Source organism: Urocitellus parryii, chromosome 15 (assembly GCF_045843805.1).
Source record: "Urocitellus parryii isolate mUroPar1 chromosome 15, mUroPar1.hap1, whole genome shotgun sequence".
NCBI classification, from domain to species: domain Eukaryota; kingdom Metazoa; phylum Chordata; class Mammalia; order Rodentia; family Sciuridae; genus Urocitellus; species Urocitellus parryii.
Window position 1 is genome coordinate 27,360,262 of NC_135545.1, and position 14,484 is coordinate 27,374,745.

Here is a 14,484-nt window from a genome sequence, read left to right on the forward strand (position 1 = left end):
TAACTTTCCTTCCTTAAAAAAATTTTTTTAAATAATATCATGGAAATATAATTCACCCGTTTAAAATGTACAGTTCCATTGGTTTTAAAAATATTCATAGAGTTGTATAGCCATCACCAGAATAATTTTTGGAACATTTTCATCATCCCAAAATAAAACAGCATTCACTCCCCATTTCTCCCCAGCCCTCAGCTGAGGGTGCCACCAGTCTGCTTTTTGTCTCCATGGATTTGATGGTTCTGGACATTTCATATTAGTGGAGTCATAGATTATGTGGCCCTTTGTGTCTGCCTTCCTCTGTATACAGTAACGTCTTCAAGGTTCATCTGTGTTGTAGCACATATCAATCCTTCATCCTTTATGTGCTTGAATCATATTCCATTGTATCGACATGCTGTTTTTTGTTTATCCGTTCATCGGTTGATAAATTGTTTTAAATTTTTGAGTATTATGAACAGTGTTACTGTGGACATTTATGTTTTTGTGTTGAGTATACATTTTGAGTTTCTTGAGTAGATGTGTAGGAATATTTCTGGTTTGGGGTCTCTGTGGTGTTCTGAGCCCAGTGTACTCTCACATTAATAAGGGGGAAAAGGGACAGAGAGAGGGAGTGACTGAGACAGAGATAGACACAGAGAGACTGAAAGTAGCTCTAGGGTAGTTTTCACCTCGTGAATTACATCTTTAGTCTGAGAGTAACTAACAAAGCAATAAGCTTCAAGTTGCAGTTGCTTCCAAGTCCCTGGCTCTTATAGGAATTTTTGTATTTTATTAATGACAGTTTTCAGTTACTTACAATGATTATCAACCAATCTTATCTATACTGTTAGCCTGGTATGGATTTACTTATATATCGATAGAAAATGTGGGGATTAATGTTTATTTTACTTAGAAATTTGGAAGCAAGCAAAAACCATAGTAGCAGTAGTTTAGAGGAAGGGATGAGTGTGGCTAGTAAATTGTGATTGGCAATTAGATTCCTGTTGATGGCATCTCAGGTCTGTGGAATGGGAAGGGCAGGGAAGTCCAAGATGCTCTTTTTGATTTTGTGATCTTAGTGTTTGAACCCAGAGGTGCTTTGTCACTGAGCTACATTCTCAGACTTTAATTCTTTATTTTGAGACAGTGTCTTGCTAAATGCTTAAGGCCTCCCTAGGTTGCCCCGGCTGGTCTCAAACTTGTAATCCTCCTAGCTCAGCCTCCTGAGTTGCTCGGATTATAGGTGTGCACCACTGTGCCTGGTTCCAAGGTACTCTAACTGGAACATTCTGGAATATTGCCCAGTGTCTTTTCACTCATTGTGTAGAGTGACTGAGGAAAGTTTGAATTCCTAATTATGGCAACTTTTGATTTTTTAAGCATTTCAGATTTTATTTTCTTAAATATTTCAGATGTGGAGATGATAAAGAGTAATATCTGAACCTCTTGATTTAACAAATTTAAGTTCCCTTTTCTTTTCCTCCCCCATCTTGACTCTTCTCTAAGGGGATACAACTGTACAGATACACTTGCACACTCTTTGATACACTGATGTTTAGCCCTTCCTTTTTTAGAGGTGACTCCCTCCTGCAAGGAAGATTTGTGTCTTTTCCATCCATGTTTATATGCTGTGATCTGTGTTTATGCCTTCATTAGCATATGTACCATTATCTGTCTTATTATGCACTACATATACACTACATTATGGTTTAACTTTTTTTGTGTGTGTGTGGTGATGGGGGTTTTGCTTAGTTGTCCAGGCTGGCCTTGAACTCAAGATTCTCCTGTCTTAGCCTCTCTGAATTGGGATTATAGGCATGTGCTCTGCATATGTTTAACTTTTTGAGGAACTTGCCTGTTTTCTATCATGGCTAAACCATTTTACATACTCAAACACTCAAAGTTTGAGGGTTTCAGTTTCTCCCCATCCTCACCAGCACTATATATTTTCCTGTTTTTGAATGTAGCAATCCATGTCGAGTACCATGGTGCATTCCTATAAATCCCAGCTACTCCGCAGGCTGAGGCAGGAAGATCACAAGTTCCAGGCCAGCTTGGGCAATTTAGTGAGCTTGTCTCAAAATAAGAAAAGGGATGGAAATGTAGCTTAGTGGTAGAGCACCCCTGGTTCAATGCTCAATACCATAAAAAAATAAGATAAATAAATGAATGTTGTAGCAATCCTAGTGGGTATAAAGTGATATCAGAGTATGGTTTCTGTTTTTCTGTTTTTTTGTTGTTTTTTTTTTGTACCAGGGATTGAACCCAGGGACACTTAACCACTGTGCCACATCCCCAGCCCTATTTTGTATTTTTTATTTAGAGAAAGGGTCTCACTGAGTGGCTTAGTGCCTCGCCATTGCTGAGGTTGGCTCAGCCACCTGAGCTGCTGGGATTACCGGTGTGCACCAGCAAGCCTGGCTCAGAGTGTGGTTTTGATTTTCATTTCTCTAATGATTCTGTTTGTTGAGTATCTTTTCATGTGCTTATTGGCCATTTGCATAATTTTGGAGAAATGTCTTTTCAAATCTTTTGCCCATTTTTAAATTGAGGGTTTTGTTTTGGTCGTTGTTGAGTCATAGGAGTTTTTCAGGAGTTCTTTATGTATTCTGGATATTATCCCTTATCAGCTGAGGGAGGCCTTCTTCATGGATGTGAACTCTTTTGTAACACCCAGATCAAATCATACGATTTGCAATTATTTTCTCTCATTCTGTGGATTATTTGTTTTCATTGGTAGTGCACTTTGATGATCAAAAATTTCCAATTTTAAGTCCAGTTTATTTTTTCTTTTTTGTTACGTGTGCATTTGGTGTCATCTGAGAAATTATTGCCAAGTAGAGTGATATGTGAGGTTTTTCCTTAGTGTTTTCTTCCCTGAGATTTATAGTTCTAACTCTTGAGTTCAGGTCTTTAATTCATTTTGAGTTAACTGTTATACATGGGAAATCAAGGGTCCAGTTTTATTCTGTTGTAAGTGGATATCCAGTTTGCCCAGGAATAAATATTGAACAGATTGTCCTTTCCTACTGTGAATGGTCTTGTTACTCTTATTTTTTATTGTAATGTTACTTTAGAATGCATAAAAATATAAACTTCTTATGTTTTAAGATTATAAAAGAAAACAAGTGTATAAATTAAATACAGATAAAATGACAGACTCACTAAAATTAAAATTATGTAATTTTATGGAGCAGATGATTTTTCATTCGCAATGCCACTCTTGAGGTATCGCTTGCCCTGGCTGGCGTGGGGGCTTGGGGATGCCTCCGTTACCTTGCCAGGCTAACTTCCCTTCTCTCTGTTTTCTGAAAACCAGACACGGCAGGTATGCCCTCTGCCCTTTACATGGCATGTGGGCCTATATATGGGGTGGTCCACTGCCTTACTCTGTTCTCAACCAGCTCCATTAAAATCCTATTGTTTAGCCTTGGCCTGGTGGTAAACGCATCAGTGCGTGTGGGCTGGGAAACCCCCTGGCAGCTCTGGGTTTCCAAGGAAGCATCTGGGCGATCCAGAACAGGCTTATGCTAGTGTTTTAAATGTAATTTTGAAATGAAAACACACTTTAAGAATTCTCATAGTGAGTGGATGGACCTGAAGTGTCTGCAGAGTAGTTTGAGACATTGCTTTATGTCATGTGCTGTTTATACGTTTAATTTCTCTCCCAAGTTTAAACAGTTAATAGAGATGCTGACATTTTAGTTTGGCAGGAGGAGCTAGTTGTGCTTTTTTTTCCCCCCAACCCTTTGCTTTTCCCACAGTGACCTTTGACAGGGCACCTCACTGTTGCTGCTCCCTGAGTGATGGTAGTGGGGAGTCCTGTTGCACCTGGTGACCCATCTTTACCTTGACTCCAGTGTAACTTCAGCTTTTCTCCTGCATGTTTATAACTTGTATCTTACTGCTTTTTCCATTGAATACAACCAAACTAAAAGCTTACATTTTCAATTTTAGACACGATGTTTGTATTTAAGAATGATTTTACTGACAGGATTCTGCAAGTTGGCTTTTACTACATTGGTTTTTTTTTTTTTTTTTTTTTAATGTGGTTTTCATGACCCTGGAGTATCTTGTCTTCTCACAGTTAAATTCTCAACAGAGTTGTCCCTATTTAAAGTGTGAGGCTGTGCCAATTTGGTCTTAAAATATTGGAAGCAAGTTATGCTGAGATAAAGCTGCAAAGAAAGAGCCTTCATGTTCCGTTGATTATAAATGCTCTTGGCACTTGTTTCTTCTACTTGAAGATGGCTTCTTCTAAAGCATTTTTTGAAAAAAACAGTTTCTCAGGTCTTCAGACAGGTCTGGGGGCAGATGTGGAAACAGAAAACCTGAGGCTCTTGGAATGGTATGTTTCTCTCGCTCCTTTCTTTCTTTCCTACTGGGAATTGAACTTAGTGCCTCACACGCGCTGGGCAAGTGCTCTACCACTGAGCTACACCCTCAGTCTGTTTTTAACATTTTAATTTGAGACAGGGTCTAGCTGAGTTACCCAGTCTGGCCTTGAACTTGCAATCCTCCTACCTCAGCCTCCCAACTAGCCAGAATTACTGTTGTGTGCTACCTTGCCAGCTGAGGGAGGCCTTTTTCATGGATGTGAACTCTTTTGTAACACCCAGATCAAATCATTGTTTACCTTGTATGCGTGACATGAAGTAGTGCCTTAATCTAATTTCAGGAAATGGTTTAATATTTCTATTACATTTTTAAAAATTAAGTAATAACCACAGCATCATATTTATTGAGCAGATGGTATTTTTGGTATTTCTTTTCACCTAACTAAGAATATGAGTGTGAAATAACATATTTCTATGATTGATAGTAGGACAAGATTTTAAAAATTTTCATAGTGAGAATTCTTCAGTGATCCCTGCAGATTAGCCACCTGATATGTGACTGTTAACTGCCGGTGGCGGTGGCTGCTACTGCTGCTGCTGCTTCGAATTTTTAATGCTTTTTTTTTTATTGTGATAAAATATGCAAAACATAAAATTACTCTTGTGACCATTTTAAAGTGTACAGTTGGGGACATTAAGTACAGTCACAGTGTCGTGCAACCATTGCCACTAATTCCAGAACATTTTATCTCTAAATAGAACTCCTGCACCCATTGAGCAGTTAGTTTTTCCCCAGTAGGCCCCTCCCCAGCCCTTGGCAACCAATAATCTACTTTCTGTCTCTGTGGATTTGCCTGTTCTGCATATTTCATGTAAATGGAATTACATAACATGTGGTCTATTGTGTCTGTGCCGTCTTTCTGTTTTAAAGATTAATCCAGGGCTAGGAATGAAGCTCAGTAGTAGAGCAGCTGCCTGGCGTGCGTAAGGACCTGGGTCCATCTCCAGCACCATACACTTAAAAAAAAAATTATCCATGTTGTAGCTACATCAGCACTTTATTCTTTTTATATTCATTGTATGGATATACCACAATATCATGTCTTTTGCTTTTTCATTTTAGTTTGGTTTTCATTTTAGTTTGATTATGTATTGCATAACACTGCATGCCACGTAATATATCACATAACTTTCTAGCAGGGGTAGATGACCACAACTAAGTTTTTTCCCTCGATCAGGAAAATGCTTCTGTAATCAGTTTTCTCCAAACCCTTTGATATATAATAATGATTAACTCCAGATATGTGCCTGTTTCTTTCTATCAAACTCTACTCAGGGAAAATAGGCAACCCTTTTTCCTTTTCCCTATTAGAGAACTTGTGGATGGATGTAGGCAGTGGCCACTCCAGGGATAACCAAGCACAGACCCGTGATGCTGAGTCCTGAAAGAATCTTGAACCACATTTCTGCATGGTTACCTAAACCAAAACCACAGCTACTCCTTAACGCTGCTTAGAAATGACTGGGAAAAACGCCTTTGGGACAGGAGTTCCCTATGTTTCTCTTTGCTAGCAAAACAATAAACCTGTTTCCTTTTTCTCAAAACTGAGTTGTCATTATTGGATTGGCATTGGGAACAAAGTCCAAGCTTTTGGCAACAAATTTGGCACCCCAGATGGGCCTGAGAGCAGCCTGCACTCCAGCTTTCTTCAGCAGGCCTGGCTCTCCAAGGAACCTACCTTCCCTGCTGAGGATGCAAGGTGGCTGGCGAACTTGGTGAGAGCCAGCTGCAGGAGAGTTAGGAGCCAGGTTGCTCCATCGTGGTCCACTTTGAGAAAAAGGAAACTGGACTCAGGAAAGTCATGACAACTTAAGCCATTTGCATGACCCTTGCCCATGTATGCCTCATCTAGTTACCTGCCATCTGCAGCTGTGGACCTCTGGCCTGCTCCGCTGCTAAATGTGCACACCCTACCCGATACAGAACAAGCACTTTGGGTCACTTCTCCCAACTTCACCCCCTTTCAGCAGGAAGCAGTTTGGAGATGTCATGGCCCATTTTTTCCATAGAAATGGAATGTGGAAATTGACAGTGGTCCACTTGATGCTTTGAACATAACCCTTGCTGCAACTTATTTTTAAAGTGGACACGTTTCTTTCTCTTCCTCTCTCCCTTCTCCTCCATAATCTCTCCCCCTATTAATGAATCTTGAACGACATTTCTCCCTCCCTAATCTCCCCTTCCCTAATCTCAGGGGAAACAGGATTGCCTTTCTTCCCCATGTTAGGCAGCTTATCTGTCCTTGAGTACACACCTACCATAGACTTTGGGGATGGTACCAGAAGACCTCAAGTGAACCACAACTCTAGCAGAGAACATGTAGAATGTAGCCTTTGGATCACCTCCTTAAAAGCCCGCTGTTCCTGTTGACGGACAGAATCACAGCCTTTGGGACAGGATCCTCTGTGTTTCTCCTTGGCTACCAAAGCAATAAACCTTCTGTTTTCTTTTTCTCAAAAAAAAAGAAAAAAAAAAAGTGACTTGAGTTCAGCTCCTTTCCCAGAAAACCCATTACCTCATTTTATTAATGACAAATCTTTTGGGTAACCATGTATTAAAATTGTTACGAAATATACGCAACATAAGATTTACTATCTTTAGCCATAAGTTTGTTCAGTTTGGCATTAAATACATTCACATGGTTGTTACCATCATCCTTTTGCACAAGTTTTTTTCTTCTTAACTAAAACTCTGTATTGGTTAAACACTCACTGCCATTTTCCCCACCCTGTTCCTGTTAGCCACCATTCTACATTGTCTTTATGACAGAGATTTCACTACTCTAGGGACCCCATGTAAACGGGATCAAAAGGTATTTGTCCTTTTGTAACTGGCTTATTTCACTTAGCATAATGTCCTCAAGATTCTCAGACTTGTCAGAATTTCCTTCCTTTTTAAGGCTAAATAATATTCCATTGTATCTGAATATCACATTTTTTTCTCCATTTATCTTTGCATTGATACCTAGGAGGTTCCACACCATGACTGATGCTGCTGTGAATGTAGGTGTACAGTTATCTGAGACCCTGCTTTTAATTCTTACCCAGAAGTGGAATCGATGGATCTTATAGTGATTGTCTGTCTCTCTGTCTCTCTCTGTCTCTCTCTCTCTCTCCCCACCTCCATTTTTTATTTTTATTTTTTGATGAACTGCCACACTTCTTTCCACCAGTGGTTATCCCACTTGACAGTCCCACAAGCAAAGGACAAGGATTCCAGTTTTGCCACATCCTTGCCAACATTTGTTATTTTCTTTTTCCCCCATAGGAGCCATCCTAATGGCTACTTTGATTTACTTGTTTATTTTTTGTGATATTAGGAATTGAACCCAGGGGCATTCTTCAAATGAGCTGCATCCTCAGCTCTTTTTATTTATTTTTTTATTTTGTGGCAGGATCTTACCAAGTTGCCCAAGCAGGCCTCAGACTTGAGATCCTCCTGCCTCAGCCTCCCAAATCATTGATATTACAGGTGTGTGCCACGATGCCCAATCTAATGGCTACTTTTTAAATGGATTTAAAATCTTAACGTATAACTAAATTTTAACTAAAAGCTTGATTAACACAAAGCCTTTGTAAAATATCAATAGTATAACGCGTTGTGGTGCATGCCCGTAATGCCAGCAACTTGGGAAACAGAGGCAGGAAGATGGCAAGTTTGAGACCGTCCTTACCAATTTAATGAGACCCTGTCTTGAGAAAGAGAGAGGAAGGAAGGGAGGGAGGGAGGGAAAGAAGAAAAGAACAAAGGAATGAATGAGCTAGGGATGTAGCTCAGTGTCAAAGCACCATTCTTAATTAACACTTTAATGTGAACTGGGATGGAAGTGTGGAGGATATTGAGGAGATAAGGTTACTACTACAGTACTTACCAAAACTATAAACCTCTTCTACAGTTTTTTTACCCCCAAATAATAGGCAGTCAGAAAACTAAGTGACATCATTTGGTAGACTTTATCAAGTTACCTTCCCTCCCCACCCCCCAGTACTGGGGATTGAATTCAGGGGTGCTCTACCACTGAGTTACATCCCCAGCCCTGTTATTTTCTTTTTTGGGGGTGGGGGCGTGTACTGGGGACACTTAACCACTGAGCCACATCCTCAGCCCTATTTTGTATTTTATTTAGTGACAGGGTCTCACTGAGTTGCTTAGCTCCTCGCCATTGCTGAGCCTGGCCGTCAATCCTGACTCAGCCTCTCGTGCCTCTGGGATCACAGGTGTGTGCCCCTCGCCCAGCCCTAGCCCTTTTCTTTATATTGTATTTTGAGCCAGGGTCTCACTAAGTGTCTCGGCTGGCCTTGAACTGGCCGTCTTCCTCCCTTAGCTAGGATTGCCGGGCTTACAGAAACATGTCTTGGTGCCCAGCTTCAAGTTACTTTTCTCTGTTGTACTAGGGATTGAGTCTGAGGGCACTTCCCACTGAATTACTTCCCTAGTCTTTTTATATTTTTAATTATGTGATAGAGTCTTAGGGTCATGCTGAATTGCTGGTGGTCTCTCTAAGTTTCTGAGGCTGCCTTGGAACTTGCTGGGATTATAGGTGTTCCCCACCACACCCAGCTTGGAATTACTCTTGAATGTTATGGAATCTGTAAGAATGGGTCAGCAGACTTTCCCTATAAAGATAGTAATATTTTAAGCTCAGTTGGTCCTTTGGTTTTGTTTCAGCCACTCAACCCTGCTGTCGTAACATGCAAAAGCAGTCACTGACATTATCAAATGAGGGAGGCTCTAGTCCAATAAAAATTATTTATGTACACTGCACTGAGTTGTATATAATTTTCATGTGTCCCCAGTATAATTTTCTTTTGACTTCTTTTCAACCATTTAAAAAAGACAAAAACACTCTTAGCTTGTGGTTATATGAAAACTGGCCTTGTTTTTACCTTTTGAATATGTCTGCTGACCTTTGGTATAGAGGAATCAGTGGATGTTGGTGGTGTGGCACCATGTGGTACTTGTTATTTTTTGAAACACTTTGTTAACTTTTTGGTTTTGGCAAAGGGTAAAAGAGTCAGGCTGGTGCAGAGGAATGACAAGCCCAAAGGAGTACATCTTGGAATCTCAGATGGGACACGTGTCTGATGTAATAAAGATCGAGTGACTGGACCAGGGCCTGGCACGGTTCTTACCATGCCATCACCTTCCGTCAGAGTTCACGGGAACGTAGGTAACAAGGAGGAGTGGAGGGATTTCTGAACGTATAAGGAGGATGGTTGGTGCCACCATACTAAGTGACTGTTTTAGAGAAATGACTCCTGTCATTGCTCTTTGTGTGTGAGTTCAAGGCAACTGAAGCCTGAGAGTAAGGTGGGCACTTGCAAGTACGTTGGCCCATGCATTGTGTTGGTGCTTTGCAGAACTCTGGAGTGGACTTTTAACATCCCTGTTTTACAGATGAAGGGAATGAGAATGAGGAAAGTTGGTGTCTTACTGTTTTGTACTGCTGTAACAGATGAGGTAATTTACAGAGGAGATTTGTTTCTTGCAGCTCTGAAGGCTGAGAAGTCCAAAGTCAAAGGGCCTATATATCTGGTGAATGCCTTTTTGCTGTGTCATCCCATGGGGGAAGGCAGAAGGGCAAGAGAGCAAGCATGAGAGCCCTTGTATTATGCGCCCTCGCCAGGATTGTCCTTAGTGCCCGTTCACTGCATTCGTGGCATTTGCTAGCCTGCTTCTCCAAATTCTTCCAGCCTCTACCCACTACCCAGTTTCAAAGCTACTTCAGCATTTTGACATGTTTGTTAATAGCAACAACTCCACTCTCAGTACCAAAATTTTATTAGTCAGGTTCTCCAGTGAGGCAGAACTGATAGGCTGTAGTTAGAGAAATAGACAAGAAAGTATTTCTGCAGAGAACTGGTGCATGTGATATTGGAGGCTGACAGGCTGTCTACATGTTGGAAACCCTGGGATGCTGGTATTGTTAACTCCCTTCAGTCCAAGTCTGGATTTTTCAGAACCAAAAGCCAGTAGTAGCGTAACTTTTGGTCTGAGACCAAAGGCCTGAGAACTCAGGGGGCTGCTGAGTTTAAAGGCCAAAGAGCCTGGGGTTCTGTGATCAGGCAGAGACTTCTGTGGTCCTAGTGGTTGCTGTGTTCAAGTGAGAAGATCTGATTTCAGATTTGGTACTGTCATTGGTTTTCTGGACGTTAGAGAAATGCATTAGTCTCCATTAAAAAAATCTTACGATTAGAGGACAGGTGCCGGTGTCGCACACCTGAAATCCCAACATCGCAGGAGACTGACGCAGGAGGATTATTGAGAGTTCAGAACCAGCCTCAGCAATGGCGAGGTGCTAAGCAACTCAGTGAAACCCTGTTTCTAAAGAAAATTACAAAAGTAGGGTTGGGGATGTGGCATAGTGGTTGAGTGCTCCTGAGTTCAATCCCTGGTACCAAACCAAACCAAACCAAACCAAACCCTTATAACTAATTAGAAATTAACTCTGCCTAATCTACCTTGTAGTATTATTGTGGATCCTTGAATCAGAGAACAGGTCAGAGTTCTTTGAAAAATATGAATACCATCCAAATTTAGATGCTTTGTCCAAAAGCGAGGTTCCTCCAAAGCACAGATAAGAAAGTGTAAGAAAGTGCCCATGTCACATCAATATAATTTTCAAAGTCTAGCATTGAACTGTGAACTTGGTTCTTTTGGAAAAACCCTTAGGCTCTCAGTGGTTTGACTGTTCTTTAGTGACAATAGTAAGTTGAATAGAAACTGGATGAGGGACAGGGAGGAAGTCAGAATGATACACTAAGAGTAAGCCAATAACAGAGCCCAAATTCAGACTCTTAAGTTGCTCTGATGGGCTGGGGGTGTGGCTTGGTGACAGAGCGCTTGGCTTGCACATGTGAGGCACTGGGTTCGATCCTCAGCACCACATAAAAATGAATAAACAAAATAAAGATAATTGCGTCCATCTATAACTAAAAAATAGTTTAAAAAAAAAAGTTGCTCTGAATGATACTGGATGGTTATGGGTATGTATAATGATGGCCCTGAGTTATGAAAATAGAAAGAAGGCTTTAAATTATGTCTGGTGCAATATTATAGCATATATTTATCATTATTAAAATTTTAGCATGTACAAAGCAGAGTTTTGCAATACTTACATTTTTCATTTTATGTTAGTAACTAACGAACTTAGACAAATATAGGTTGTCTTCAAAATGATCAAAATGTTTGTGATGTCTTCCAAAAACATGAATATATGTGTACACACACAACACATATACACATATTAAGACATAAATATCTATTTTAAAATTTGGTGGGCTGTCTATTAGGTCTCTTACTTTGTCCATGGGTCTTAAAGATCTTAGACTACTGGGGGAATAAGACACTTTAGTGGGAGTCTATAGAAAAGGTTCATGAGTAAGCATTATTTTGATAAAGTGCTATTAAGTTGCTTACTATAGACACAGTAGAAATTGCTTAGAATAGTACTCATTCCAGGACTTATTTTGGAGTGAAAGAAATAGTTTGTTTAGTGCTTCACAGTATATCTCACATAGATGTGCTTCCCTGGTTTCTGTAGACAGCACATTGAAGAGAAGTTAGGTGGTAAAGGAAACAGAAGTGTCAAAGATAAATTTGGTCTGAGAGATTTAACAAGGAGAAACAACACAGCCCAGATGATTTTTGTAAACACAGAATTATAGGAAATCTTATTAAATCTTACGCATATCCAAATGTCATCCTGTGATCTGCTGTTGGTTGAGCAATGGAAGTATCAGATATATTGATTTTATTTTGTTTTATTTGCTATTTGTTGGGTTAAGAATATTACATAATTGGGAATATCAGGAAAAAAGGATTATATTTTAGTATACTGGGTTGGTTTGACTGTAAACACTTTTGTCATTACCATAATATTAGTGGCTTATTTGTGAAATTTGGTTAGGAGAAAGCCACTTTAGAGAGTTGTAGATTTTAGTTTCTTTATTGACATTATCATCATCATTGCTTTATTCTGCAAAAATTGGAACAGGTGCTTGTTGAAAATAGTTATTGAGTGCAGTCTTAAAATGAAATTTGTCTGTAAAAAAGTATAACTTCAGTAAACTAGGAAAAAAGGTTCCAGGCTTCTATTTTTATAGCTCCTGGTCAGAGAAGAAAGGGACCTTCCTTACTGTCAGTATGTAAAAACCTCAGGAAGACACCGGGTGGGCTGCTGAGCCCTGTGCCCATCTCTGTGTCAGGACCACGGGGACACTGCTTTAACTGGTGGCCACCCATGCCTGCTCCCCTCCAGGACTGACAGCGGGCTTTATAGTAGGGACACATGGAATGGTAGGGACCAAAACTGTTCCCTCTGTTAAACAATTTGGCCATAGGATCCTGGAGGGGAGGAGGGGACTGGCTCCGGGGCAGACTGGAACAGCAAGTATGTCCTCTGTCATTGAGAAGAGAATAGACTATTCAGTAAAGGGGGCTGGATACTTTCTTCAATGTTTGGAAAAAAAAACAGTTGAAGTAGTTTCTCTGTATCTGTGGTTTTGCTTTCTACTGCCAACCAAGATCTGAAAAATATTACATGGAAAATTCTAGAAACAAGTCATAAGTTTTAAATCCTGTGTTGTTCTGAGTGGCATGAAATCTCACACTGGCCTGGCAGGACTTGAATCATCCATTTGTCCAGCCTATTGGTGCTGTATACTCTACACACCCCTTGGTCGCTCAGGCTGTCTTGTCTGGGTTACAGAATCACAGAATCTTCCTGATGCTGTGTTCAAGTAAGTAAACCCTGATTTTGCTTACTAATGGCCGCAAAGGCAGTAGGAATGATGCTGTCAATTTGGATTTGCTGAAGAGAAGTTTAGTGGTAAAGTACTAAACTTTTAAGTGAAAAGATCAAAGTGTAGTGTGATATTTTGAGACAGAGAGAAATACCACACTCACATAACCTTTACTACAGTATATTGTTATAATTGTTCAGTTGTTATTGTTTTAATCTGTTGTTCTGCTTAATTTGTAATATCATAGCCATGTATGTATGGGAAAAAAACATAGTATCACAGCTATGTATGTGTAGGAGAAAACATAGTATCTACGGGATTCAATACAGTCCATTCTTTGAGGCCTCTGTTGGGGGCCTTGGAATGGATTCCCCATGGATAAGGGAGAGGACTATAACACACCCCTGCCTCTTACCATATTTGGTTAAATAGCAAATGAATAAGTGACAGTTCACTAGGAAAGAGTAAACAACTAGAAGAAAATGCAGTCAGGTGTTTTTTAAAAAATATTTTTTACAGACTTTATATTTTAGAACTGTTTTAGGTTCATAGCAAAATTGAGTAGAAGGTACAGGTTTTCCCCCAAGGACATCTTGCCCCAGTGGTACATTTGTTACAATTAGTCTATAATGACACATTATCAAATGTCCATATTTACATTAAGGTTTACTCAGTGTACTGCTCTGTGAGATTTGATCAATCTGTAATGGCATGCACCCATTATCACAGTATCACACCGAGTAGCGCTGCCTCCCAAGCCTGGGCACCCACTGATCTCTTTAAGGTCACCAGTTTTGCTTTTTCCATGCTGTCACGTATGTAGCCTTTTCAAATTGCTTCTTTGCATTTAAGATTCTTCACTGCCTTTTCCTGGATTGATAGCTTGTTTCTTTTTAGAAACAAGTAAGGATGTACCAGTTTGTTTATCCACTCACCTACTGAAGGACATCTTGGTTGCTTCCAAGTTTTGGCAATTATGCATAAAGCTGCTGTAAATATCCATGGTAAGGTTTTTGTATGTATGTATTTTCAGCTCCTTTGGGTAAATACCGAGGAGCATGATTACTGGTCTTTATGGTGAGGTGTGTTTAGTGTTGGTGTTTTGTTGTTGTTGTTTGTTTTTCTTGCTGTGCTGGGGATGGAACCCAGGACCTCTCACATGCTGGGCAAACACTTTGCCACTGACCTGCAGCCTAGGCTTGTATGTTTAGTTTTGTAAGAAACTACAAAAACTCTTCCAAAGTGGCCATACCATTTTGCATTCCCACTAGCAGAAAATGAGATTTCCTGTTGCCCCACGTCTTCCCTCAACATTTGGTATCGTCAGTGTCTTGGATTTTGTCCATTCTAATAGGTGTGTAGT

The 14,484-nt window shown here is 40.1% G+C and overlaps 1 protein-coding gene and 1 pseudogene across 2 annotated transcripts in view; one reads left to right on the forward strand and one right to left on the reverse strand.

Moving 5' to 3' along the window:
• The window catches only part of Tent4b (terminal nucleotidyltransferase 4B), a 61,867-nt gene that overhangs the window by 20,509 nt on the left and 26,874 nt on the right, over positions 1-14,484 (forward strand). The gene's annotated exons all lie outside the window — the stretch shown is intronic.
• LOC113185237 (NADH dehydrogenase [ubiquinone] 1 alpha subcomplex subunit 1 pseudogene) lies at positions 5,510-5,780 on the reverse strand (annotated as a pseudogene).